General features: G+C 46.2%; 1 long non-coding RNA gene across 3 annotated transcripts in view; it reads left to right on the forward strand.

The window, feature by feature from the left end:
• Nucleotides 1–27,181, forward strand: part of LOC128109606 (uncharacterized) — a 77,440-nt gene that overhangs the window by 44,022 nt on the left and 6,237 nt on the right. For all 3 annotated transcript variants that reach the window (XR_008217852.1, XR_008217854.1, XR_008217853.1), the window contains exon 2: nucleotides 23,679–23,772. This is a non-coding gene — a long non-coding RNA (uncharacterized LOC128109606). The remainder of the gene's footprint in view (nucleotides 1–23,678; nucleotides 23,773–27,181) is intronic.

The following is a 27,181-nucleotide window of genomic DNA, read 5'->3' on the forward strand; positions in this document are numbered from 1 at the left end:
ACCTAGGAGGCAGAGGTGAGGAGGGAAGGGTAGGAGGTCTGGTGGCTCACACCCAGGAGGCAGAGGTGAGGAGGGAAGGGTAGGAGGTCTGGTGGCTCACACTCAGGAGGCAGAGGCCAAGAGTGCCAGAGTGTGAGGCCAGGCTGGTCTCCATGTTGAGTTCAGGGCTAGCCAGAGCTGGACAGTGTGATCCTATCTCAAAACCCACAGCGGTGGCTGAAGATATGGCTCAGCGGTTAACAGTGCTTCTTGGTCTTTCAGAGGACTCGAGTTCTGTTCCCAGCACCCACATCTGGTAGTTTAGCTCCAGGGGATCCTATGGCCTCTTCTGCTCTTCATGGGCATCTTCATGTACTTGTCCACACACATAGACATATACGTATAAGGAAAAAATAATATAAATCAAAAACCCAGAACCCAACAAACAAGCACACCCTATCAGTGAAATGTAAAGGAGGCTGTGTATTGAAGAAACTAAAGATGTGTAAAAAAGGTAAATTAAATAAAAGATTTAATTATTTGTTAAAAGAAAACATTTTATCTCACTCAAAAACATTAATTTCAGGGCTGGGGAGATGGTTCAGCAGGCAGAAGTGTTGGCTGTGTAAGTATGAGGATGAGGATTAGAATCCCAGGACCCATGTACAACCTGGAAGCAGAGAGAACAAGCATCTGTAATTCTAGCACTCCTTCGGAGAGATGCGAAGCCAAGACAGGGGGATCCTGGAAGCTTGTGGGCCAGCCAGCCTGGTGTATGAAGCAGGGAAACGACAGAGACACTGTCCCAAACAACTATGAAGGACCAGCAACCGTGTCTCTGATTTTCACCTTTATGCTATGACACATGTGTACCCAAAACTTACACAAGTGAGCACACATGTAAGCATACACCCTGCACACTCATGTGTTTTATTAGTTTCAGAGCAATCTTAAATACATTTCAACATTAGTTTAAATTTTTGTAATAGAACATTAAATTCAAAGATCTGGTTCTAAATTCAGCTTTAAAAATACTTTGCTTTAATGAGTTCGGAGCCAAGAAAAGAATCTTTGCAAGCTCACCAACCCAAATGGAAGAAATACCCTGTTGGCTGTGCTTACTAAATCAAGATGCTCATAAAAAAATCCAGCAATTATGCTCAGGTTTTTACTGAAATTCATCTAGTCAGCTAGTCGGTTTCCATCTCCCTTAATGTCAATTTGTATAAACTAATCAAAAGACATACTTTAACAAGTGGGTCTGAGAGCCCCTGAGCTCTTTCTCTGGAAAATGTTTAAATAGGTTCGAAGTTGTTTCCAAGTTTGGAAAGCGTGTGAGTGTTAGAACTGTGTCTAAAGGTGTGATATGTAGTATTCAGCAGACAGAACTGTATAGTCATGGGGACATGTCTGTACATCTGTGTGCTCAGTATCTTCACAGCACACGATAGTCTGGCAAAACTGTTGGTCGCCCACTGTTAGAATATCACTTCTACCTGGAAGGGAAAGATATTTTTACAAATTAAGACCATGCCAACTCTTGTATCATAACAGCCAGCCAGTTTCACCATAGAAAATCCTCAGGTACAGAACATGCATTTTTGTAAAAGAAAAAATGTGTAATTTACCTTAAAAATCAGTTACTTAAAAGACAAAACAAACAAACAAAACTTTGCTGTAAGAAAGCTCACTGTTCCTTTCCTCCCTCCCTCCCTCCCTCCTTCCCTCCTTCCCTCCCTCCCTTCTTTTTCAGAGCTAGGCCTATGTAGCTCCGGTTGGCCTTAGACTCATTACGCAGCCACGTAAGATCTTGAACGCTTGATGCTCTTTCCATCCTCCTGCCTCATCCCCAGACTGTTAGGATTGTGTGTGTGTGCCACCACATCCAGTTCATGCAGTGCTGGGGACCAAATCCAGGGCTGTGTGCGTGCTGCTGGACCTTCACAATCCTGACAGATTGTCCCCTCGGACCCTGAGCCAAAGCAAACGCTTCCTTCAGTTGCTTTGGCCATGTATCCTGTTGCAACAAAAAAGGAATTCATATTGTGGAGGATGGACGGTAATTGTGATGCTGCTTGGACGCTTTAAGGAAGAGAGCTCTGAGTCAAGGCTTGAAGACTGAGGTTGATGCAGGCAAAGGGGAGGATGCAGGACTCTGGCATCACAGAGAATCTTGGCACACCAAAACAAAAACAAGCCCCAAACAAAAGCCAAAAACCAAAAGCAGGGCAGTGTGACTGAGCCAGGAGCTGAACCTTTAGGGCAGGGACTGGATGGGCCATGGGTTAGCCTTATGCTAATCAATGAGAAAGGCACCAAGTGTGTGTGTGTGTGTGTGTGTGTGTAGACCATGGGTCAACTTTGGATATCATTCCTCTGGTGTGGTCCATCTTGTTTTTTGAAACATAATCTTTTACTTGGCTTGGAACTTGCTGCCTTGACTGGGCTGGTTGGCCGCTCAGCCTTGGGGATCCACCTGTCTCTGCCTCCCCAGCCCTGTGATTACAATTGTTCAGTACCACCCTTGACTTTATTGTTATTTTATTAACATGGGTTTTGAGGATCTGAATTCATATCCTCACAGCAAACACTTTCCAGATGAAGCCCTCCTTCCCCCGAGCCCCACCAGTCCACTGCATCCATTGAGTGATAGACGATTGCCCGTTTAGCATGTTACTGTGGCTGGCATTTGGTGGGGAACAGAACAAGAATAGTACGTGTCAGGGCAGGCAGGGACTATTGAGAGAATGCACACATTGATGACGGTAACTTAGAGTATGACCCTGCAGTCACAGATGGGAGAAGGAGGAGGTGTGTGTTAAGACAGGCTGGGTACTCCGCATCATGATCAGAAATATCCACGTGGAGACATTAGCAGGGTTGAACGCCTTTCAGACACATCCAACCATTTGACCCTATGGTGGTGTAATTATAAAGTTTATGCTGGAGAAACGATGTGATCAAATTTTTTAAAAAAACTGATCACAGCCTGGAGAGACAGCTCAGCCGGAAGTGCTTGCCTTACAAGCACGAGGACCCTGGTTTGTGTCTCAAGAGCCCACATATCAAGGCGTGGTAGTGTGTTGTAGTCCTAGCACTGGGAGGCAGGGACAGGCAGACCCCCAGGGCTCAATGGGAATCCAGTCTCGCCTGTTTGTGGAGCTTCAGGACAACGAGAGACCCTGTCTCACAAGACCAGGTGGATGGCACCTGTGCAGGATACTTTTATGTCCTTGTGACCCAAGCTAATCTGAGAGGAGGGAACGTCAATTCAGAAAATGCCTCCATGAGATGGGGTTGTAGGCAAACCTGTAGGCTTTTTAAAAATTAGTGATCATTCGGGGAAGGTCCAGTCCATTGTAGGGGGCACCTCTGGACTGGTGGTCCTGGGTTCTATAAGAAAGCAGGCTGAGCAAGCCATGAGGAGCAAGCTGGTAAGCAGCATCCCTCCATGGCCTCTGCATCAGCTCCTGCCTCCTGGTTCCTGCGCTGTTTGAGTTCCTGCCCTGACTTCCTTCAACAATGGACTACAGTGTGGAAGTGTGAGCCTGTCTTCCCCAAGTTGCTTTGGTCATGGTGTTTCACTGCAGCAACAGAAACCCTAACTAAGACGGCGCCTGAGGACTGACACTCAGGATTGTTGTTGGGCCTCTACACACGTTCATGGGCACCCTCACATACCTGTGCACCTGCAGACACATGAACACACATACACGCATACTACACACACACACACAAATATTCCCCAAATCTCATAATATTTTAAGTAAGTTTGTGATTTTGTGTTGGGCCACATTTATAGCTATCTTCTGTCACATGTGACCATACGTAGCCTGTAGGGCACAGGTTGGACGCACCCGCTCACTGTCTGTGGGAGCTGCCTCTCATACAGCATTTCTTCCCCCAAATACACGCAGTGATGTCACTTGGTATCATGGAATCAGTGAGCATGGTTCCATTTACACTGTATAAATGAGCCAATGCTATGAATCAGGCCTAGCTTTTTCCTGGAGACCCAGCTGCCAAACATTTACTAACCCATCACTACTTACATGCAAGCTAAGGACTCCCTCCCAGGGTGTGTCACACTGTGGCTCGGGGATCTGCTGCCCAGTCTCTCTGTCTGAGCTGGCAACACTCCATCTTTGAGCTGTGTGGGGTGCATCTGGGCAGCCAGTGAGTACACATGCTGAATACACGGTGATTCAAACTCGGCAAACATTAATAAGAGGCCACTGTCTGCTGGGAACAGCGCCTGGCACAGGAAAGCTGCTGCGAGGATCTGTCTCATCTTTTCTCCTTAAACCAGGACAAATGAGCTAGAGTCCTGAAAATGGGTGCCAGGCCCCAGGGGAAATTGACAACGAAGTGTGAGTGCGGTTTCTGGAAGATTTGAGAGAATAGTTTGTTGCCAAAGAGGAGTGAAAGAGGTGATGTCTAGGAGTGAGGTGCTTAAGGTGGGCGAGTCTTGGAGAATGAATCGGCCATCAGAAAGTCGAGGAAGCGGAAGGAGGGATTGCTGGCTGAGAAAGAACACGGAAGCCGGAATGGATGAGACATGATGCTCTCGTTTCATTTCTGTGGTAAAAATACTTTGAAAAAGCAGCCCGGGCGAGGTGAAGATTTATTTGGCTTACACTTCCAGGTCACGGTGCGTCTTTGAGGGGGAAGTTAAGGCAGGGATTCAAAACAGCTAGTCACACTCACAGTCAAAAGCAGAGCAACGATAAACATAAATGCATGGATGGATCTTTGCTTGCCTACTTGGTCTCAGCTCACTTTTTCTTTTTGTGTACAGTCCAGAATTTCCAATTTCCTGTCTAGAGAATGGTGCTGCCCATAGTGGCCTGGGTCTTTCTACACCAATTAACAACCAAGACAGTTCCTCAGATACATGCCTGAAGGGTACCATGAGCTAGATAACTTCTTATTAAGACTCTCTTCTCAGGTGATTCTTGGTTGTACCAAGTTGACAGTTAAAACTAACTAGTACACATGACTTGGACACAAATAGCCAAGTGGTCTAAATGTTTGCAAATGAGAGCGTACATGTGTGTGCATCCTAGAAGACACCTTCAGTACCATGGTCAAGCACTCTGAGGCTGTTTGCAAGAAGCTAGAAAGAGATGAGATTCTGAGTACCCCAGAGGAGTAGTGGTCTAGCCAGTTAGGGGAAACTGTTCTGAAACGCCATTTGGCTTCTATGTCCCCATCTGCATTTCAACATTCCAGACAATTTGGCCAAACATGAGAAGAGCACAATTGGCTTTCAACAAGCTTCCTACCAGATTTCTGAAGGTGGTACTGTGCTGACCAGTTGGCACCTGGGTCAACCAAGATGGTGTGGGATGATATCCCATTTCTGAACACCTCTCTTCCCTTTTTTTGGGAGCTGGGATGCTCAGGGCACTGGCTATACTGATGCAAGCAAGCTCATTTGTGAGACTGGCCATGTCAGCAATCTCTGGGTTTTATCGCGAGACACCACCTCAATGAATAAAGCAGAATAGTGACTGGAGATGATTCCAGATGTCAACCCCAGGTTGCTACATGAATATGCACCCAGATGCACACAGACCTCCACATACATGTGCTCTAACATGCGTGTACACATGGTCTCATAGGTTACCTGCTAGCTCTGTGAACAGGGGTGCCTTCGGGGTACCTCAGTTTTGTTGTTAATAAAGAGCAAGCTAATAGAAGCTCCCCTCGACATTTGATGGGGTTCCATCCTTAAGTCAGGAATACCAAGTTTGAAATGCATTGAAGAAGATCAGGGCTGGTGGCCCACACCTGCAATCCAAGCACTCAGAAGGAAGAGGCAGGTCTATCTCTGAATTAGAGGCCCGTCTAGTCTACACAGCAGGTTTCAGGCTGTCTAGGGCTACATGGTGAGATCTTTGATGGCCTGCTTACAAAGTCCAAGGCCCTGGGTTCGATTCTCATCTCCATCAAAAGGACAAATGAAAGCAGAACACCATAGACAATGTATCCTCCATCGCGGCTTATTACCACAGACTGCTTTGTTGGTTCTGCCTTTTCGCCATCCTAAGGCTGACAGGGGCTTGCTGCCACTCCTCAGTGTCCTGAGAAAACATGTCACCACACAGTCCAGGGAAGACCTGAGCTCAAAATTCTACTGACTGTGTCTTGCCTCTTAATCAGCGAGTTTCAACCCCTTTGGAGGTCGCATATCAGATATCCTGCATATCAGATATTCACATTACAGTACATAACAGTAGCAAAATTACAGTTATGAAATAGCAATGAAATAATTTTATGGTTGGGGGTCACTAAAACATGAGGAACTGCATTAAAGGGTCGCAGCGTTAGGAAGGGTGAGAACCACTGCTCTAGACCGTGCAAGGCCAAAGAGAGTACCCTCCCCAGGGCACGGGCTGGGGGTACGGCTCTGTGGTTAAAACACTTTCCCTTGCAAGCCCGAGAACAGGAGTTGGGTCCTCAGAACACACGTAAGTGACAGGTGGAGCACGGTGGCCTGTCTGCAATCCCAGTTTCAAAGACCAAGATAACCAGAGCAAGCTCACTTGTGAGATTGGCCGTGCCGGCAAGCTCTGGGTTTTGTCGCGGGACACCACCTCAATGAATGAAGCAGAAGAGTGACTGGGGATGATTCCAGATGTCAACCCCAGGCTGCTACATGAATATGCACCCAGATGCACCCAGACCTCCACATACATGTGCTCTAACTTGTATGTACACGTGCACCCCATATGTACATGAAGAAGAGTGACGAGTACTAACCTGCCGAGCCAGGGTGTCAGTTGTGAGGGGACAGAGGCACTACCCCACAGTCACTCTCAGCAGCCCTAGGAGTTCCTCCAGACCGTTACAGACCTGGGCCAAACCAGAAGTAGTAGCTTTAATACAGAAGAGAACTTCAGGACTAGTCAGTTTGTGAAGCAGAGTTGGAGACTTCCTTAACGATATTTTAACGTGGGCTTAAGCTCGAGGGTTAGGAGAAAAAGAGGTGCTCAGAAGAAAGACAGGCATACCTGAGAACATGGGTGTGAGATTCCTCAAGAGACTCACAGAGCAAGACACACTCAAGTATGATGTAAGCTGCCCAGGGAGAGCTGCAATCTGGCCTTAGCACTTGCCATAGCATTTTGGTGACTCTCAGGGTACATTCCAAGAGGTTGCTAAGAAACCTTTGGTCCCCCACTCTGTCTCCCTCTTTATAGGGTGACCCCAGAGACACTTTGGATGAGATAATAATAGATAGGTAAAACTGGAAGCCACTAGGGCTGTACAAGGGGCTTAGAACATTTTGTTTTTCTGTAAACGAGATTCATGTTGGGAGTCCTAGGGAAGTGCAGGCTATGGCTGAGAAAGGAGAGAAGCGTTAAGCAGTTATTAACTGTGCTGGGATTCTTGCTTCTGTACCAGCGGGTGGGAAGCTCCCACCAGATGCCTGGGTGAGTGCTTCCTTTCCTCATCTCATGTCCTCAAGATTTCCCCTGCCTTCCCACCCCACCTCAGTGAGGGCCATGGGTCATGGATTTGTACTTCAAAGGTTGGGAGTTCAGTCTGTGTCTTTGAGGTGACTTCCAGGTGTGGGACCAGGATTCTTTGCTGTGGTCCTTTAACATTACTGTCCTCAGGTGGTGCTGGGAAAATGGCTTCCTCTGAGGGTCACTGTGAAGATCCAATCTGATCATGGGTGTCTGGTTCCAGGCCTGTGATCAATGGTCCCCAATGATGCTGACTGCTATGGTGCTGTCTAGTAAACCTATTTAGTGGAGGGCCTGCTATGGAATAGGTACTCCATAACCCAGAGTTGTCACCAAGCTTGTGCCCATCAGCACACTCTGATTGCAGCCTGTCTGTGTGTCCCACTGACTGGAGAAGCCAATCTTCTCAAGCCTCAGGTCCCTCACTTTAAAAAGTCCAAGGTAAAGATTCTAAGGGATGTGCTGGTTCCAGTGCATTTCCTCATCAAGCCGCTAGGGCCCTAATTCCCACTTGACCTGTTTGACGGGTATCCCAGCCAGTCAGGTGTGCTATGTCCAGGAGTACAGACTAGAGAGAGGGCTGAGGGCTGGCTCTAACTCCCTTGGGTGTTCAGCTCCAGGAAAGCATTAGGTTTCACAGGAGAATGCAGAGGCTGGATTGGAGGCGACTAGTGGCATTTTAGTTTTCCATGAGAACACAGCACAGTGTGTGGCGTAGAGAAGGACACTCATTCATCATGTCTAATTGATGAGAACCTTTGAAGCACTGGTCTGACTCCAAGTTTCCATCCCATCGTGAAGAGACCTTGGGGTCCCAATACCCATGTCTCCACTCAAAGAAGCCCCCATTCCCAGACTCCTGGCCCAGTCACCTGTTACACTGTGCAGACATAAGGAACTATACCATCCCTCCAGGAGCTTTCTCAGACTTGTGCAGGCACAGGAAACAAGTCCCAAACTTGGCCCTGAAGTGTCCACTCCAAGTTTCCTTCCTGTTGAGGGTCTGGGCAGAAAGCAGCTCTCCGCCTCCGCTGCCTGGTGCTCTTACGTCCTTGTTCTTCTGCCTGAGGTTTTGATGAGCCCAAAGTCCCTCACCCTAAAGTAAAAGTTCCCTCCATATAGCTACGGCTCCGTTCATCCTCCTGCCTCTGCATCTTCTGTTTACCTGCACTGTTCCTTATGGGACCCTTCATGCCTTTTCCTTGGCTATCTGTCTGTCTATCTATCTATCTATCTATCTATCTATCTATCTATCTATCTATCTATCTATCTATCATCTATCTATCTATCTATCTATCACCTATTTATTTTCAATTGCAGTTTATTTATTTTTGTGTGGGTGTGTACACTTATGCCACTTGTGTGGAGGTCAAGGGGCAGCTTACAGGGAACGGTTCTCTTCTTTCCATTATGTGGGTCCCCGGGACTGAATTCAGGTTGTCAGACTTAGTGGTATGCCTTTACCCTCTGAACCATCTTATTGGCCTTATTCATTTACTTCTGTACACATATTCATATGTGTTTGTGTACATGTATGCATGTATGAAGAAGCCAGAGGTTGACATGGATGTCTTCCTCAATAATTTATTATTATTTGCTTTTTAATTGAAAATAAATATTTTTCATACAGTATATTCTGATTATGGTTCCTCCACCCTCATCTCCTCCCAGATCCTCCCACCCATCTCACTCTGTGGTTTCTTTCTCTTTGTTTAGAAAACAAACAGGCAAAAAAAAACCCAAAACAAACAAACAAAAAAAAAACACCCCCCCCCCCAAATCCCAAACAAAGCCAAATAGAACAAAACAGAGGGGAAAAAACCCCAAAGAAAAAGCATGAGAAGCACATACACATTCAGAGGCACAAGCACAGAAAACCCATAAAAACTTAAAATCAGAAACCATAATATATAATCAAAAGACTAATAAGGTAAAAAATGCCCAGACTAAGCATTATGAGACAAAAAAAATCCAAAAATAACATGAGTTATATTTTGAGTCAAGGTCTCTCTACATAGCCCTGGCTGGCCTGGAACTCGCTATGTAGATCAGGCTGGCCTTCAATTCAGAGATTCTCTGCCTCCTGAGTGCTGGGATTCAAAGTGTACATCACAATGCCTAGAACCATACTGATTTTGGAGTTGAGGTCTGTCCATTAAACCTGGAGCTCACAGACTCTGCTAGACGAGCAGATTAGTGAGCACCAAAATTTTCTCGCCTCTGCATCCCCAGGGCTATCATTCCAGGGACATGCCATCACTCCTCCCCCCTTTTTTATGTGGGTTCTGGGGATCAAACTCAGGTCCTCCTGCCTGCACAGTGAGCACATTACCAGCTGAGCCATCCATCACCCCAGCCTCTGTGCAACATGTATCACATGGGCTGGCAGCACAGCCTCAGCACCGAGCAGACTACACCCTTTAGCAAGATTCCCTGAGGGCTTGCACACATGTTCATGTTTGGGGATCTCTGGAGTGATTCTCAGATTCCCTTGGATCTGATCAAAATCTTTGCTGTTCTGAGCTGACCACAGGAACAAAACAAGATGCCCTGGGCAATTATCTTTCCAGTGGCTTGAGAATGTCTCATCAAGCCTTTGAGCATCCTCAGCCAGAATAAAGGAGGGCAGTATTCTTAATGTGCCAAGCAGCAGGTTCTTTTCTATAATCAAGTCCATATGCCTTGGGTGACCACCTCCCGGAATGTAGAACTAAGCCGTTACCACCACCTCCTCCTAGTAGCCTTTTCTCTGTAGCCAAGTTAATTCCAGATAGAACATCTGGAAATTCTATTTTGTTGCCTAATTTAAACCAGACTAAAACCAATCTGCATAAAAGTTTATGAACTTTCTGGGGCCTCACACCTTCTATTTCCCCATCTGCAGAAGCCAGCAACTCTGAGACTGGGGAATGGAAGGATGGAAGGACGTAGGCATCTCTTTCTAGGACGAGGGAGTGTCTGTGGCTTTGTGTATTGGGACAGGGCGCTGAGCTGGCTGGGCAGGGGTCAGCTGTGGGGAGGAGGGGAATGGGTGAAGCTGAGTGGCTTGCATACGAATAAATATGCATGTAAATTGAAAGGGCCTTTGACTTTGGGCTGAGGTGGTAGAAGGGGGTGGAGGGGATGAGGAGCTGCCAGGTGAGGGAAGAAAAATGGAGTGCCAGTCAGTGAGGGCGTGGCCTGGGCAATGAGGGCTGCACTAAGAATAAAGATGGGAGATATTTTACAGCCGCAGTCCATCAGATTCAATGACTGAGGACATGAGAAGAAGAGGTTAACCTTGCTTCTGACCACGGACCCCAAACTAAAGCAAATGCTAAAGCAGACTCGAAAGTGAGGGGCTGAGGGGCCTGGTTCTTGCTTAGTCTGGATGAAGAGGAAAGACTGAAAATAGTCCAAAATATTATAAACAAAATTGTGTGTGTGTGTGTGTGTGTGTGTGTGTGTGTGTGTGTGTGTGTGTGTGTGTAAACCAACCATGCTGATTGTAAACTTCATCTGTAATAGTGGCAAGATATATTGGCATATGCCTTTAATCCCAGCACCCAGGAGGGAGAGACATTCAGATCTTTGTGAATTCCAGGTTCCAGGCTAGCCAGTGCTACACAGAGAAATCCTGTCTCAAAAAAATAAATTAATTAATTAAAAAAAGTAGACTAGCCAAGGGCTGCCATTAGCCAAGTCAGTTCTGAAGACCAACAGCAAAGATGGAGGACTCCCAGAATCTTATTTCAAGATTTACTGTAGAGATACGATAAGAGAAAGAGAGAGAGAGAGAGAGAGAGAGAGAGAGAGAGAGAGAGAGAGAGAGAGAGAAAGAGAGAGAGACAGAGACAGAGAGACAGAGAGTCAGAGAGTCAGAGAGAGAGACTGGAGATGATGAGAGAGGGTGGGTGTAACTGTGATTTGAGCATGTAGAAATCCGTGAGGAGAGTCACACTCTTTCTTGCCCCATTTGAGTTGCTATGACAGCCAGCATGGACCCTGGTTTGTAAACATCACGCCTTTGGATTAAGGATGAAGTTCAGTTGGTAGAGTGCTTGCCTGGCAAGCACAAAGCCCTAGTTCCAACCTTAGCACTGGAAACCCAGCTGAGGTTGTACACCCCTGTAATCCTAGTGCTTGGGAAGCAGAAGCAGGAGGGTCAGGAGTTGAAGGTCATCCTTGGCCACATAGAAAGTTCCAGTCCAGTCTAAACTGTGTAAGACCTTGTCTCAAAACACAAACGAAACCCTCACACTTAGTTTTCGGAGTCCTGCAGCCTGAGAAGCCCAGTACCAAGACATGGGCAGATCCCGTGTCTGTGAGGGTCACGGGTGACTCCTTTTTACTGCGACCTCACATGATGGACTGGATGTGGCAGATCTCTGGGGACTCTTTAAAGGGCACTATTCCTTCCTTCTTTTGGGATAGTGTGACTGTGTCACCCTGGTGACCTTAACTAACAGTCTGCTTGCTGTCACCTCTCCAATCCTGGGGTTACAGGTGCAGCACCATGCTGGCTTTACTAACCCCGTTCTTGAGGGTTTTACCCTCACAACATAATCGCTTCCTGTTTTCTCTTTGTTGGGACAATTTCCCTGGCAAAAGCAACTTAAGGGAGAAGAGGTTTATTTGGGATCCCAGTCTGTGATACAGTCCATCACAGTAGGGAAGCGGCAGTGAGAAGGGGCCGAGGTAGTTGGCCATATTGCATCCATATCCCGGAAGCAGATTGCTCCAGACACAAGGCTGAAATATGAGCATGTCATCTGGTCAACTGTAGGACACCCTGATGGAAGAAGAGCCAGGATTTCTCCACACTGTAGACAGAGAAGCCAAGGCCAGAACAGGGAGATAGTAGTGGTAGAAACAGGGTTTGAACTCAGGCCATCTGGGTTTGACACTCATTTCTTTATGCTCTACTACATTGTCTCAAAAGTGTGCATCTGGGGCTGGGGGATAGCCTGGTTGGTAAGGCACTTGCTGGGCAAAAGGAGGTGAAGTTTGCATCTCAGCACTTGTGTAAAAAGCTGAGCACATCCATCACCCTGGCCTGAGGAGGCAGAGACAGGAGACCCAGCTGAGATGAAGAAAAGTTGAGGAAGACACCTGACGCTGGCCTCCAGCCTCCACATGCACACTCACACATATATACCCCCCATCCTAAGTGCACACCTATGGTTTCAGCACTTGGAAGGTAGAGACAGGAGGATCGGGAGTTCAAAGTCATCTTTAGCTACATAGCAAGTTCAAGGCCAGCCTGGGCTATTTGAGACTGTCTTCCAAACTCCAAAACAAAACAAAACAAAACAAAAAACCAAAACCAAACCAAAACAAAACAAAAAGTAAATTGGAGGCTGGAGATATGGCTCATTGATTAAGAGCACTTGTTACTACACACACACACACACACACACACACACACACACACCCCTCACGTGCATGTGTGTGTGTATGTATAAACACATTGCAGAGGATGGAAGAAAGGAGAAACATAGACCCTTAAGGTCACAATTCTCAAGGGATGGAGGGAGGGGCAGAGGAAGTTGCCTTGTGTCCTACCCTCCACCAGGAGGCCCCTGATCCCTTTTAAATTACTTTGTGAGTCTGATACTCTGTAAGTCACTGAGATAATCAAATATAATTCACTTAAAAAAGATTAATTTTTATTTATTTATTTGTTTGTTTGTTTATGTGTGTGTGTATGTGTGTGTGTGTGTTTGTGTTTGTGTGTGTGTGTGTGTGTGTGTGTGTGTGTGTGTGTGTGTGTGCATGCTTTCAGAGGCCAGAGAAAGGTTTCAAGGTCTATAAAGCCAGGGTTACAGGAAGTTGTGAGCTGCCTTATGTGGGTAGTAGGAACTGAACTCAGGTCTTCTGCAAGAGCAGCAAGTGCCCTTTATGTTGAACCAGCTCTCCAGCTTCCAATTCACTGTTTTTTTTTTTTGTGTGTGTCTTTTCTTTTGTTTTGTTTTGAGACAGTCTGACACCTCTAGGACACGGACACAATGGGTGAAGCGGAGCTCTCCTGCACGCATGGAATCTCCTGTGAGCTTTGACTGCAGTCTCTTTCCAGAGTTCACACTCGTCTGTAGTCAAAGCAGCCAAGCTGGCTTTCAACCTTCAACACTGAACCTTCATCTTTTGGGGTGATGTTTTTTTTTCTCTGCCATTGAGAGCTTTTCTCTAAATGCCTCCTACTGATTGGAGCCCTGTGTTTTCAGGAGACCTTGAGGCAGCCTGGGGAGGGATGGGCATTGGAGCCAGTGATGGGGCCTTCAATTCTGACTCTACTGTGGGATCATGGAAAAATTGCCCAACTTCTCTGGCTTTTCCTCATTTATGGAAATAGGAATATGGGGCTGGGAAGATGGCTCAGTTGGTAGTGTTTGTCTTGAAACATGATGACATCAGTTTGTTCTCTAGAACCCATGGTGGGGAAAAAACAAAACAAAACAAACAGGCCATGGTGCTGTGTATTTGTAATCCTTTTACTGAGGAAGTAGAAACAGATCCCCGGCACCTGCTGGACTGCTCAACTAACCAACCTGGAGGGCAGTGCCTGAGGAGTGACACTTTGGTGGTGCTCTGGCCTCTACATACATGCACATATGTGTATGCATGTGTGCAAATTAGCACAAACAATAGGAACCATATCATTCTTTATTTTAGCAGGTATAGTCTTAATGTACTGTTAAATGGCTCTCTGTTACCATGACAAATCACCCCGACACCTGCTTCTCAAGACCAGAGGTTTATTTTGTGGTATAGTTCCAGAGACTTCTGTCTCTGGTTGTAGGTCTCTGTCACTGCAGTGTGTCATGGGAGGAGCCTGTGCACCCTGACCCTGCCATGTGCATGAATCTCCTGCCCCTGCACCACCTCCAACCCCTCCCTTGCGGGCTCCTCCTCTTCTGATCCCCAGTCAGCCTTCAGTATAGAATCAGCCACTCAGTGGAGCTGCTTAGAAATCCACACTGAGTGGATATGGAGGAGCCTCTGCCCAGCCATTGTCCTGGAAAAAAAAACCCAAAACAAACAAACAAACAAACAAACAAACAAACACCAAAGAAGAAAAGAAACTCAGCTTGGAAATAACCAAATATACAAGAGATGGGATGTAATGGGAGTGATGGCCTCTAAACAGAACATGCTCATTAGAGAGAGAGAGAGAGAAAGAGAGAGAGAGAGAAACACCCCCTCCTCTCTCTCTCTCACACACAGAAATTGTTAAATAAAAAAAGAAAGAAATAAAAAGGAAAAATAGCTGCCACTTTCTCCCCATTTCTCAGTGACTTCTGTGAAGTCTCAGCAAGGGGGGGGCTTCATTATGAAGACTTGATTACACTATTATACCTGCAAAACACTAGGAAATGAAGCCAGAGATGTGAAGAACTAAACTTGTCAAAATATATGGACAGGTTTGTTCCTGATGCCTGATTTCTTCAAGAACCGAAGCCCAGGAGACCTCAGAGGCCACAAGGACACAACTATATTAATTTGACTCAGGCAGGGGCAAGGAGTTGACTCTACTTGACCATTTCCAAGGGGCTGGCTCTCCTTGTTGGGTTAAATTCTGACTCTACTGTGAGGCTATGAATAAGTTGCTTAACATCTCTGAGCTGCTCTTGTCTATAAATATGAAAATATTGGGCTTGGTGGCCACTTGCTCTGTTTGCGGTGAGGTCCTGGGATTTGCTTTACTAAGATTGTTTCCCACTTCTGACTTTTGGGGGTGTCTTCAGCTAGTGAGGGAGAACAGGGAAACCCAGCAGGAATGGGTCTGTTACCCTAGTCATCACGGGCTTATTCATATCACCCCAGATTGCTTGGAGACCCAACATATTCTAAAATGTGTATTCTCATCACGTTCCCACTATCACACCCACCATGATGCACTGTCCCTTCAAACTACCCTTCCTTAGGTTGTTTAGGCCAGGCCTTTTTGTTATACTAACAAGAAAAGTAACCAGTACACAGGGAAGGGGGGGCCCTGGGGATGGGAAAGCAATCTGAGGCCCTCCAGATGACTGTGATGTGAGAACATGACGCTGTTTGCTGGCTCAAGGCTCAGGCCTGCTATGCTTTGGCCTTGGACTCTCAGTTCCTAAGGACTCCCAGCTTTAGTGGGACTAGGAGTTGGGCATCCCTTCCTGTTCTGGCCGCCTTTCAGTGGCTGTGATGAAACACTCTGACCAAAAGCAACTTAGGGGAAGAGAAGATTTGTTGTTCTTCCAGGTCACAGTCCATCACTGAAGGAAGTCGGGGCAGGAACTCAAGCAGGAACGTGAGGCAGAAACCACAGAGGGACTCTGCTTGCTGGCTCACTCCCAGGTGTAGGCTTAGCTAGCTTTCTTACACAGCCCTGGACCACGTGCCTTGGGATGAACCACCTACCATCAATTAACAGTCAAGACAATCCCCTGTAGACCGGCCCACAGGACAACCTGATTCTGGTAAGTCTCTTCAGTTGAGACTCCCTTTCAGGTGGTTCCAGGTTGGGTCAAGTTGAAGCTAACTGGGAGAGCTTGCCCAAACACTGATCTAAAACCCCATCTCCCAGAGTGGAGAGCTGACACTCAGAAACAGGGAATCATCTCACATCACCCAGAAGTTAGGGCAAGAGTGGGACTGGATGGAGACTTCAAATCCAAGTGGGGGCTTGCTGTGGCTTAACTGTAAAATGTCCCCCCTAGGCTCCAATCATTGAACACTTCATTCCCAGCTCACCCTGCTGCCTGGGAAGGTTGTGAGACCTTTAGGAAGTGGAACCTTCCTATAGGAATCAGTCATTTTGGGTGGACCTTGACACCACATTGCTCAATCCTACTTCCTTCTCACTCTGTGCCGCCCAAGTACAGATTCAGTGCAACCAGGCACCTTCCTGTTGCCACCGCCATGACTCCCCTGCAATGATGGACCGTCTCTTTGGAGCTGTAAGCCAACATAAGGCCTTTCCCCCTTAAGTTGCTCTTGTTGAGGTATTTTGTCACAACATCTGAAAAGTAACTAACACAGGGCTAGCCCTGGGCCCTGACTGAAGAGCTCACGTCTGTTGATGACACCCTCGCTACAGTTAGATGACTCAGCCTTGTGGCTTGGGATTTCATGCAAAAATATTTTAATTACTAACATGTATTTGGGTGAAGGTTATCTCACACCATGTTAAATGTCAGGGTGATGTTACTACTAAATTGATAAGTCCCGAGGACAGGGGACAACAGAGCAGTTCACACAGAGATGTCACAGAGCAAGGAATTTGGTAATAGTGGAAATGAAAGCTGGAAGAAACTTCAATGAGTCCAGATAGGAGAAATAACAAACAACAATAACAATTAAAAAAAAAAAAAAGCATTGGGACTGGAAAGACAGCTCTGTGGAGAAAAGTGCTTAGGCTCCAGCCTGATGACCTGAATTTGATCCCTGGAACATACATGGTAGAAGGAAAGGGCTGATTCTTGCAAGTATGTACACACATATACATGCATGCATATGCAGCTAAAAAAATAAAACATAAAAATACAAAAGAAAGAAAAGAAGAAGGGAGGGAGGAACGGTAGAAGAATGGATGGGAAGAAAAAAGAGAAAGGAAAGAGAAATGAAGAATAAGAAACAATGATGTCTGTGGGTTCAGACATCAGTCTGGGTGTGGATAAAAGGGGTAGTGTAGCACGAATCTTAAATGGTCTTATTAATAAAAACAAACCCGGGAGCCAGGCATTGGGATGAACGCTGAAAGATCTGAGAAGCAGAACAAGCTACAGGTAACCTCACCTTGCCAATTCCTCAGCTGATCCTGTTTCCTCAGACTGGAAGCCTCTGAGTCCTCATCTGAATGGATCTCACCTGAACTGCTGCTAAAAGCCTAAAAGCTTAACAAAACTCTAGTTCCTGGTCCTCATGCCTTATATACCTTTCTGCTTCCTTCTATTACTTCCTGGGATTAAAGGTGTGTGTCGTCATGCCTGGCTGTTTCCAGTATGGCTTTGAACTCACAGAGATCCAGACAGATCTCTGCCTCCTGCATGCTAGGATTAAAGGTGTGTGCTACCAATGCCTAAACCTATGTTTAATATAGTGGCTGTCTTGTTCTCTGACCCCCAGATAAGTTTATTAGGGTGCACAATATATTGGGGAACACAGTATCACCACAGAGTAGTGTGTTTGATTATTAATCTCTGAGTTATGATTAGCTTAATAAGCACTTTACAAAATCATTCAACTGGAATACAAGGATGTCAAATCCATGACACGCATTCTATGACTGTTATTTGTGCCCAGGACAGACATCATTAATGGATTACAGAGCTCTTCACTAGAAAACCAAATTTAGTTCCACAATTTCTTTTAAAGCAGTGCTTGAGTAACCACTGTTCCAGCTCTTTAATTATTTTGTGTGTATGGGTGTTTTGGCTACATGTATGCCTGTGCACTTGAGTGTGCAGTACTACCAGAGGCCAGAAGAGGGTACCAGATCCCCTAGAACTGTCATTCCAAACAGTTGTGAGCAGCCAGGTGGGTGCTGGGGATCAAACCTGGGTCCTCTGGAAGAGCAGCCAGTGCTCTTAACTTCGGAGCTACTGCTCTAGCCCCTACCCTTTCTTCTTTATGCCAGCATCTGGGCTAGAGACATATCTGACTGCTCTTCAAGATCCTATTTGAAAATTCATCCTGATTTTTCTTTGTATTCCTACATCATTTTTTTTTTAGGTTGTTGTTTTGAAACAGGATCTTATTAAGTAACTGATACTGGCCTTAAACTTGTGGATGTCCTCCTGTCTCAGTCTCCTGAGTACTAAGATTACAGGCCTGTGCAGCATGCCCAGCTTCCTGCGTCATCTTTGAGTTGAGATAGATCAAAGCGGTTCTGGTTAAGGGAGTCATTTTGCCCCCAGCTCTACATACCATGTACTTTCTGCTCCTGTGCAATCTCCCATCCCCACTGAGGACAATCACAGAAGAGATGAAAACCAGTAACAGTAGCCCTACAGTGAAGATTTGTGTTCTATTTTCCTATGGCCCCAATAACTGCCATTGTAAACTGTCGGATGTGTTCTTAGTGTTTCCTAATTAACCAGTTACTACAGTTTCTCTTTTAAAGATTCACTCTGTGCTTTGGATTAGGTGTATGTGTGCAGACATGTGAGTGTGGGAGCTTGTGGCGATGGCAGAGCCTTTGGGACTGGGGTTGTGAGTTGACTAGGGGGCTGGGACCCAAACTTCATCCTCTGCAGGAGTCTAGGCTCTCTCAGCTGCTGAGCCAGACCTCTAGGCCCTAATTATCTGGCTTGGAGACTGGAGAGAAAGCTCAGCTGTTTAGCGTACCAGCTCCTCTTCCAGAGGACCCAGGTTTGATTCCCAGCACACACAGGACAGTTAACAACTGTCTGTGATTCCAGTCCCAGAGGATCAGATGTCCTCTTCTGACCTCTGTGGGCATTATGAGCACATGGTCCAGTGATGTAAATGCAGACAAAGCACCCATACACATAACAATAAAAAAAAATCAAAGAATCCAGCTTACCACATTTCCTTGTTGAACGTAATTTTGAAGATGACAGCCATGCCTGTACTGTATGCCTCAGTGATTTAAGGCATTGAGAAAAAGACTCTTGAATGTGTTCTTTTTATCCTCATTGATACTTATGTGGGGGTACTCATTCATTATCCCTACTGCAAAGCAGAAACAGAAAGCCACGTTAAAAAGTAGTCATCTACAGCACTAATGACTCAGACCTAACTTCCTGCTCTCAGAAACGAAGGATCTTTGGTAAGAGGCCTGTGAGATGGCTCAGCAGGGAAAGGTGGATGCCACCAAACCTAACAACCCAAGTATGATCCCAGGATCCATACGGTGGAAGAGAACCAACACCCACAAATTGCCCCCTGACTTTCACATGTACATGTTGGTACCTGTACCTGTGCCCTAGGGGTCTACCTGTTTGTGCCTCCCTAGTGCTGGGATTACAAGCATATGTTGTACCTGGCTTTTTAAGTAGCATCTAGGGATTAAACTCAGGTCCTCATGCTGTGTGACAAACATTTACCGACTGAGTCACCTCCCTGGCACCTGTTGCCTTTTTTGCACTTCCTGCCTTCCAAGCCTGTGAAGTAGTGTTTTCAGACTCAAGAGAATTGATATTCTTACGCTGATCGGTCTTTCTCCTAACAGTGCTATATTCTTTAACTGTCATGTGTTTCCAGTAGCCATTAGCTCAGGTACGTTTTGGGCAATGAGGGGCTTAACAAGAGCATGGGTCAGAGTTTGTGAATTGCCCTGATAAGAAGGTAACCGGAAAGAGTTGTGGCTAAATGCATGTTTTCATAAGACTCCGCTGATGTGGCTCCATCCACATTAGGGCTCTAGTCAAGGTGAGAGCGAGCCCGTCTGCATTTTTATTGCAAATTAGAAAATGATACTTAAATCAAATGTCAGGCTTCCAGATTCGGCCTCCGGCTCTGGAAGCAGAAATGGGAAGAAAAGCTCTCAAACTAACTCAAGGAGAAAATGAGGCTGTGTGCAGAGTTGGCACTGTTCCCCAGTCACCCAGCTTCCAAAAGGGACAGAGATCGCAGGCTCTTGCTGCTGCCACACAGACAGCGGGATGTTGCTCCCAACCAGTACCTTTTTGAACACTCTAATTTAAGTTGCCTTTTCCTGGCAGGCTCAGGAAGGGGTTATGAGGGACCCCAAAGATGAGGCTCTGTCTCCGTCTCCAATGGGCTAGAAGCCAATAGGGGAACTGGCATAAAAAGTGAATAAGGAGCTGAGGGATGGAGCTAGTGGGTAGAGGGCTGGCCCCACAAATACAAAGCCCTGGGTTCCATCACTAGCCTAGGAGAAGATGGGCATGGTGGTGCATGCCTGTAATCCCAGCACGAGAGAGGTGGAGGCAAGAGGGTCAAAGGTTCAAAGTCATCCTTGGCAACATCTAGTGTTCAAGGCATATTTGGGTGAAGGTACCTGGTGCCAAGCCTGACTACTAGAGTTCCATCCCTGACTCCTCCAAGTTGCCCTCTGACCTCCACATACATACTCACCCCTCCTACACAATAGTTAAATAAAAATGTTATTAAAAAGCTACAGAGTTGGTATATGGCTGGGGCTGGAGAGATGGCTCAGTGGTTAAGAGCATGTGTTGCTTTCTCAGAGGACCTGGGTTTGATTCCCATCACCCACATGGTGGCTCATGACCATTCATAACCCCAGTTCTGGGAGATCCAACAGGTATGCATATGGTGAATACACTTGTATGCATGTAACTATTTCATACACATATCTTTTTTAAAAGCTTATATATGACAAAACACAAAGAATAAATCTAGACATAAACTGGATTTTTCTTAATAATATATAACAGGCTTGGCTTACTAACTGTAACAAATATACCATACTGGTCAAAATCAGGGGAAATTAGTGTCTCTCTGAACGGGTACCTGTCAACCTTTTGTATTTTCCGTTCCACTGTCTTTTTCTGAAATTGGTAAGAAAATTCCATTCATTAAAATAAAATGCCCAGACAGGACATTTCATTTTAACAGGACAAGACGACTGGAGTACCCAAAGGCCTGTGGCCTGAGCTCCCGCAGAAATTAGAGAGCAGTTAGGGGTAGTGGAAGCCCACGGGAAGGTGCCACTGTTAGAGAAAGCAGTAAAGAGCAAACCCCTCTTACGCTACCCAGGTGTAGATTTCCTTTCCTGTACAGCACACTGGGGCTCAGAGACAAAGGCCCTTGACACTAAGGGATGGAGCAAGGATTCAGGTGTGGGTCCCATTCCTGTCAGCTTTGGACACGGGAAGCCTTGCCAGCCATTTTGGCAGCAGGCCACACCTTTTCCCTAGTCCTCTTCCCTCATGTCCACTCCAAAGCCAAGTTGGGAGTTGGACATTCACAGAAAAATGAACACAAGTAAATAATAAATACATTTAGTATATTAAAAATACCTCCCTAGATGGTTGTTAGGAAAAAAAAAAACAACCCACCAAAACATCAAAAGCCCTCATCTCTTAAGTGTTCATACAAGAGCAGACAGTGTTTAACAGATGTGTAGGACATTCCCGTAAAGTTATAAACATACCTTCCAGAGATTGCTTTAGATAAACAGATACAAGTCTTGCAGTTTTCCATGCAAGAGATGACTTGTTGTTTGGAAGCCAAATAGAGATTCCGAAATCGAGGTGTACCTGAGAAAGCTTAGGAGATCCTATCACAGAAACTGAAGCTTTGGCCAAGTCTCAGGCTCTTGCCCTGCAGTGTGTCTGTGAGAACACCTGGCTGCAGCTCCGTGTGCAGGACTTGGGTGGGCAGTGTCATCTGTGAGAACTCCCGCCTCTAGCCCCATGTGTGGGACTTGGGTAGATAGGGTAGTTGAGGAACAGTTCTTCCCACCCCTGTTGTGTTCCCTCAGCTCAAGGTCAAGGCCAGGGACAGCTTTGGACAGCTCTGCTCTGCCCATGTCTGCAGCTGACAATCATGCAGCCATCATTTGAGCATTTCTAGGTGATGAGTGACAGGCAGGTGCTGTGCGCACAGATCTGAACAGCACCGCACAGCCTGATGGGTGAAGCAGGTATACCTGCTGATACTTTACCAACTGGGATATTTGGTAAGCATCCCATGATGCTTAGTCATCTAGGCCCTGACTCTGGTACTTTCTTGTTCTTGTTAGAGGGGCAGACTGACCTCCTGTCCCTCGGTTTTGTCATCTCCGAGGAGACAGCAGCACTAGCTATACTTCAGTGGTTTATTTGGATAAACAAATCATCGTAAGTATATTCCTTTTCTCACTGCTGTGACAAAATATCTGACTATACTAGTTATTTTTCTACTATTGTGATAGAAGACTGTGCTCAAGGCAACTTTTAGAAGAAAGGGCTTATTTGGGGTTACAGTCTGGAGGACTAAGAGTCTAAGCTGGCAGAAGGGAGGAATGCAGATGGAGCAGGAAACAATGTGGCTTACATCATTAACAATAAGCATGAAGCAGAGCGAGCAACTGGAAATGGCTTTTGAGAGTTTCAAATGGAAAACTGAGAGCTTAAAACTCTCAAATCCTGCTCCAGTAATAAACATCCTCCAACCAGTCTACACCGTCTAAGCCTCGCCAACAGCTCCTCCAACTGGGGACCAAGTGTTCAGAAATGTGAATCAATGGGGGACATTTTAATTCAAACCACCACAATGACCAAAGCAATTTAAGGAAGGAAGCGTTTCTTTGGCTCACAGTTTGAGGGTACAGTCCATCATGGTTGAGAAGTTACGGCCGTGGGGATGGCTTGGAGCATCCGGTCACACTGCATCAGCATTTAGGTTGCAGAGAGACAAAAAATGATGGCACTCACCTTGTTTTCTTCTATTTTTGTTAGTGCAGGAACCCCAGCCCCTGGGATGGTGCTGCCCCATGTAGGGTGGGTCTTCCCACCTCAGTTAACCTAATCTAGAAACTTCCTTGCAAGTGCCTGAGGGCTTGCTTCCATGGGGATTCTAAACCCTATCAAGTTGACTAAAAAAGATGAACTATTCCATAAGACCTTGATTGGTTCTGAGTTCTGAGACAGCCAGACTCAAATGCCTAGAGAGGTCAGTATGGGGAAATGTAGAGTGATAGTGCCATGGACATGCTTGTGTGCCCCACCACTCGAGGAAGGTGGAGGCAGGAGGATCATGGAGGTCATTGGCCAGTCAGTCTAACTAAGTCAGTAAATACCAGGTTCAGTGAGAGACTCTGTCTCAAAAAATACAGTGGAGAGCAACTGAAGAAGACACCAGACATCAACCCCCCCCTCTCTCTCACACACACACACACACACTCATACACATGCCCACACACATGTACACACGCTAACACTCTCTCCACATATACAATTCTTCCCACAGGTGTCTTATCTCAAAGATCAAAATTAGGTGTCCATTGTCCAGAGAATGTGCCCCCACCTCTCCCACCATCCCTTTCAGCATCTGATCCTGCAAACCCCACCACCACAGGGACAGCATCAGATCTGAGATCATGTAGGAAGCAGGGTCAGCAGTCAGTGCATGCACACACTTCAGCTCCATCATTACCTTGCTTGTTGACCATTGACAGGTCAGTTACTGTCTTCTGCCTCTGTTTCCTTCACTATGGACAATTGCATAGAATAATTGAGAATTCAATAAGATAGTATAAAGAAGCATCATGATGCCTGACCAGAGTGTTCAGTTAATCAATCATGTTTTTTTCTTTTTCTTCTCATTACTCTCCAGCTAGGGAGACAGAATATTAGCTATGGAGTGATCACTAAGAGTCATCTAACCATCTTGCTTCATAGAGAAGAAAAATGGAGGATCAGAATGGAAAGTGAGTATTGAGGATCATAAAGGTTGGGATCAGCTGGGATCCACCAGCTGCTGTCCAGTGGGGCCCTGCTTCCCCCATGTTCCTCCCCAGTGCTGAGCACAGAGCTGTTTGTGAAATGAATAAATGGACTCACACTCAAAGAGGAGTCGGCATCTCCCGACATTTCTTCTTTGTTTCCATCCTACTGCATCCTTACATCATTTAAAAACACACAGAGGACTGGCAAGATGGCTCAGTGGGTGAAGGGGGCTGCCACCAAGCCTGATGACCTGAGTTCAGTCCCTGGGATCCGCACAGTGGAAGAAGAGAACTGGCCTCCACGAGTAGTCCTTTACCCCCACATGCACACTGTGATTCAGACATGTGCGCGTGCACGCGCGCGCACACACACACACACACACACACACACACACACACACACACAAAAGGAATAAATAAAAATGTAGTAATATTTAAGACTAAAGCCATACAAGGACAAAGGAGGTGATGTATATGGGAATCAGAGATTTGTGCTTAGAGATGGTGAAGAATTCAGTGTTGGAATGGACTGCTACAGCTCTCTGGCCATCCTTTCTTCCCCAAGCCCTTTGCTCTTTCCTTCCTCCTTTCTTCCCCCATCTGCTTTCCTCTCCTTTCATTCTTCCTTCTTTTCCACCTTCCTTCTCCCTGACTTTCAGTTCACTGGTAGTTACTTTGCTCACCCCATTTTTATTGACTATCTACTTGCTGAAGCCAAGATCTTCAGGCACTATGACGGATACCAGGTATAAAGAGAGTGAACAGAACCCACAGGGCCCTCCTCTCCTGGTGCTTGCAGTCTATTGAGCGAAGCCCTAAAAACCAATTGACTTCAATTCAGCAATGCTTGGAAGGACACCCTAGGGACTAAGGGAGGGACGCATGTGGGAGACAGAAGGCAGAGATGTGGATAAGCTCTCCCTTCCAAAGGGCATGTATTGGAGCTGAGAGCAGGGGCCTAGCACAGCCCGCCAGGTGAGTGTGCAGGTGGGGTGTAGAGAAGGGTGTGTGTCTGAGGAGTGGAGACAGGATATGTGAAGGCTCCAAGCTAATGCAAGAACAAGGTTTCCATCCTAAGGAGCAAAGAGACATAGAAGGTTCCAGTAAAGTTTATCCTTGCTCCCTCAGCCCCAGTACTGAGAATTGAACCCAGTATCACTTGGGGATCAAGCACATGCTCTACCACAGTGCTACAACCTAGTGCTCTTCCTGCTTCTCATTTTGGGGAGGGTCTCACTAAGTAGCCCAGGCTAGACTTCAACATGTGATTTTTCCCATCTCATCCTCCTGAGCAGTTATGGTGACATGCTTAGGACACCAGGCTTAACTCGATCGTGATTCTTGTGTATGTGTGTGTGCATGTATGGAGGCCACAGGATAACAGCGGGTGTCATTCTGGAGCCTCCATCTACCTTTTTTATAAAGACAAGCTGTCTCACTGGCCTGGAACTTGACAAATAAGCTAGACTTGAAGCCAGAAAACCCTAAGGATCCCCTTGTCTCCACCACCATCGTGCTGTGATTATAGGCATGTATCACAGCTGGGTTTTGAATGTGGGTTCTGGGGATCAAACTCAGGTCCTTGCAAGGCACTTTGCTGACTGAACCATCTCCCAGGCCCTTCACCTTGATCCTGACTGCAGTGGGAAGGCATTGCAGCAGGGTCTTAGCAGATGTGTGTAGTAAAGAGATGTTTTTGGCTGTGTAATGCAGAGGATCCTCCCTTTTGGGTCAGGGCTGAAGCAAGGCCCATAGAGCCATACCAAACAAAGGGCAAGATTTAGAAGGCAAATGTGTCAGGACGTAGGCAGTTGATGGTGAATCCATATAGAATTTCATCTCTCAGTGAGAAATCTCCAGGCTCAGGGAGGCAGCTGCCTCTAACCCCAACTACACAGGGTACATCAAGCCCAGAGCATGGGGCTTTGAAAGCTGCTACTCCTTGAAAAACTCATTTCCCATCATTCCTCATGCAGGACTTACAGAATGCCCACTGTGGGCCCAGCCCTGCAGGGAACTCTGGCACACCGGCTGGGATGAGTTCTAAGTTTGATGTCATTGGATGGAAAATCTAGGGGAAAAACAGAGAAGATGACATGCTTCTAAAAGTTTCCAAAGGACTCTAGGTTGCTGTGGCTATAAAGATATTGAGGACTCTGCTCATCAGATCAGCTGAAACAGAGGGTCAGTTCCTCCTGCTAGAAGTGGTGAACATGTGGAGAGAGATCTAGAAGCTTTACAGCACTGTGTTTTGTCCTTTAGGAGTTTTTAACATGTTCAGTCAGTTTCAAAGTGCAGTGATACTGGACATTCCATCTACAAGATATTAAATAGCAAAGGAGGTTAAATGTCCTCCATAGGCTTGTGTGTTTGAACACTTGTTCCTTGTTGCTACAGTTTAGATGTGAAACATCCTCTATAGACTCATGTATTTGAACTCTTGTTTCTTGTTGCTACAGTTTAGATGTGAAACACCCTCCGTAGGGGCACTTGTTACTCGACTGAGGGTTCTGATTTTGGGAGATTACAGAACCTTTAGAAGTTGGAATCTTGATGGAGGAAGGATATCACTGTGGGGCAGGCTTTGGGGTTTTTTTTTTTTAGCTTGATCGCCCTTCCTGTTCTTTCTCTGTGATTCTTGTGTGTGGATGGAAAGTGATCAGTCTACTTCCTGGCTGTCACGGTCCTGCTTCTCCACCTTCTCCACTGTGATGGACTGTGTGCTCTCTGAAACTGCCAGCCAGAATAAACCCTTTCTCCTCCAAGTTGTCAGGGTGCTCTGTCGTGTGTGTGTGTGTGTGTGTGTGTGTGTGTGTGTGTGTGTGTATCAGAGGTCAACCTCAGGTGTCTCCAATTTGTTTTTTTTTTAAATTATCTATCATCATCATTACTATTCTGTGTATCTGTGTTCATGATGTATGTGTAAGCATGTGAAGGTCAGAGGACAATTTTGTAGGGTTGACTCTCACCGTCCACCTTCTCATGGGTTTCAGGGATGAAACTGGCATTGGTAGACTGTGCTTTCAACTGTGGGGCCATCTTTCTGGCCCTTCACCTTGTGGTTCTGAGGCAGAACCCACCAACTAGGCCAAAGTGGCTTGCCAGTGAGCCACAGAAATCCTGTCTCCATCTCCTCAGCTTTGACATTTCAAATGTGTGTAGTTGAGGCTGGACTTTTGGTCCTCATGGTTGTGGGACAAACATGTTACCCACTGAGCCATCTCCTCAGCCTGATGCAGATATTTTTAAATAGTGAAGGAGTTAGAAGTATTATGCCACTCGGTGGTATACATACTGAAATTTTCAGGCTGTAGCCAGGTGTGCAGAGTATAGGGTGCTCTGTCTTAATTTCTGCCTGCAGGGTATTCTGGAAACCCAAAATAGGTCTCTC

This window comes from Peromyscus californicus, unplaced genomic scaffold (genome assembly GCF_007827085.1).
Source record: "Peromyscus californicus insignis strain IS unplaced genomic scaffold, ASM782708v3 Scaffold_14__1_contigs__length_90479793_seg_2, whole genome shotgun sequence".
Classification (NCBI taxonomy): Eukaryota; Metazoa; Chordata; class Mammalia; order Rodentia; family Cricetidae; genus Peromyscus; species Peromyscus californicus.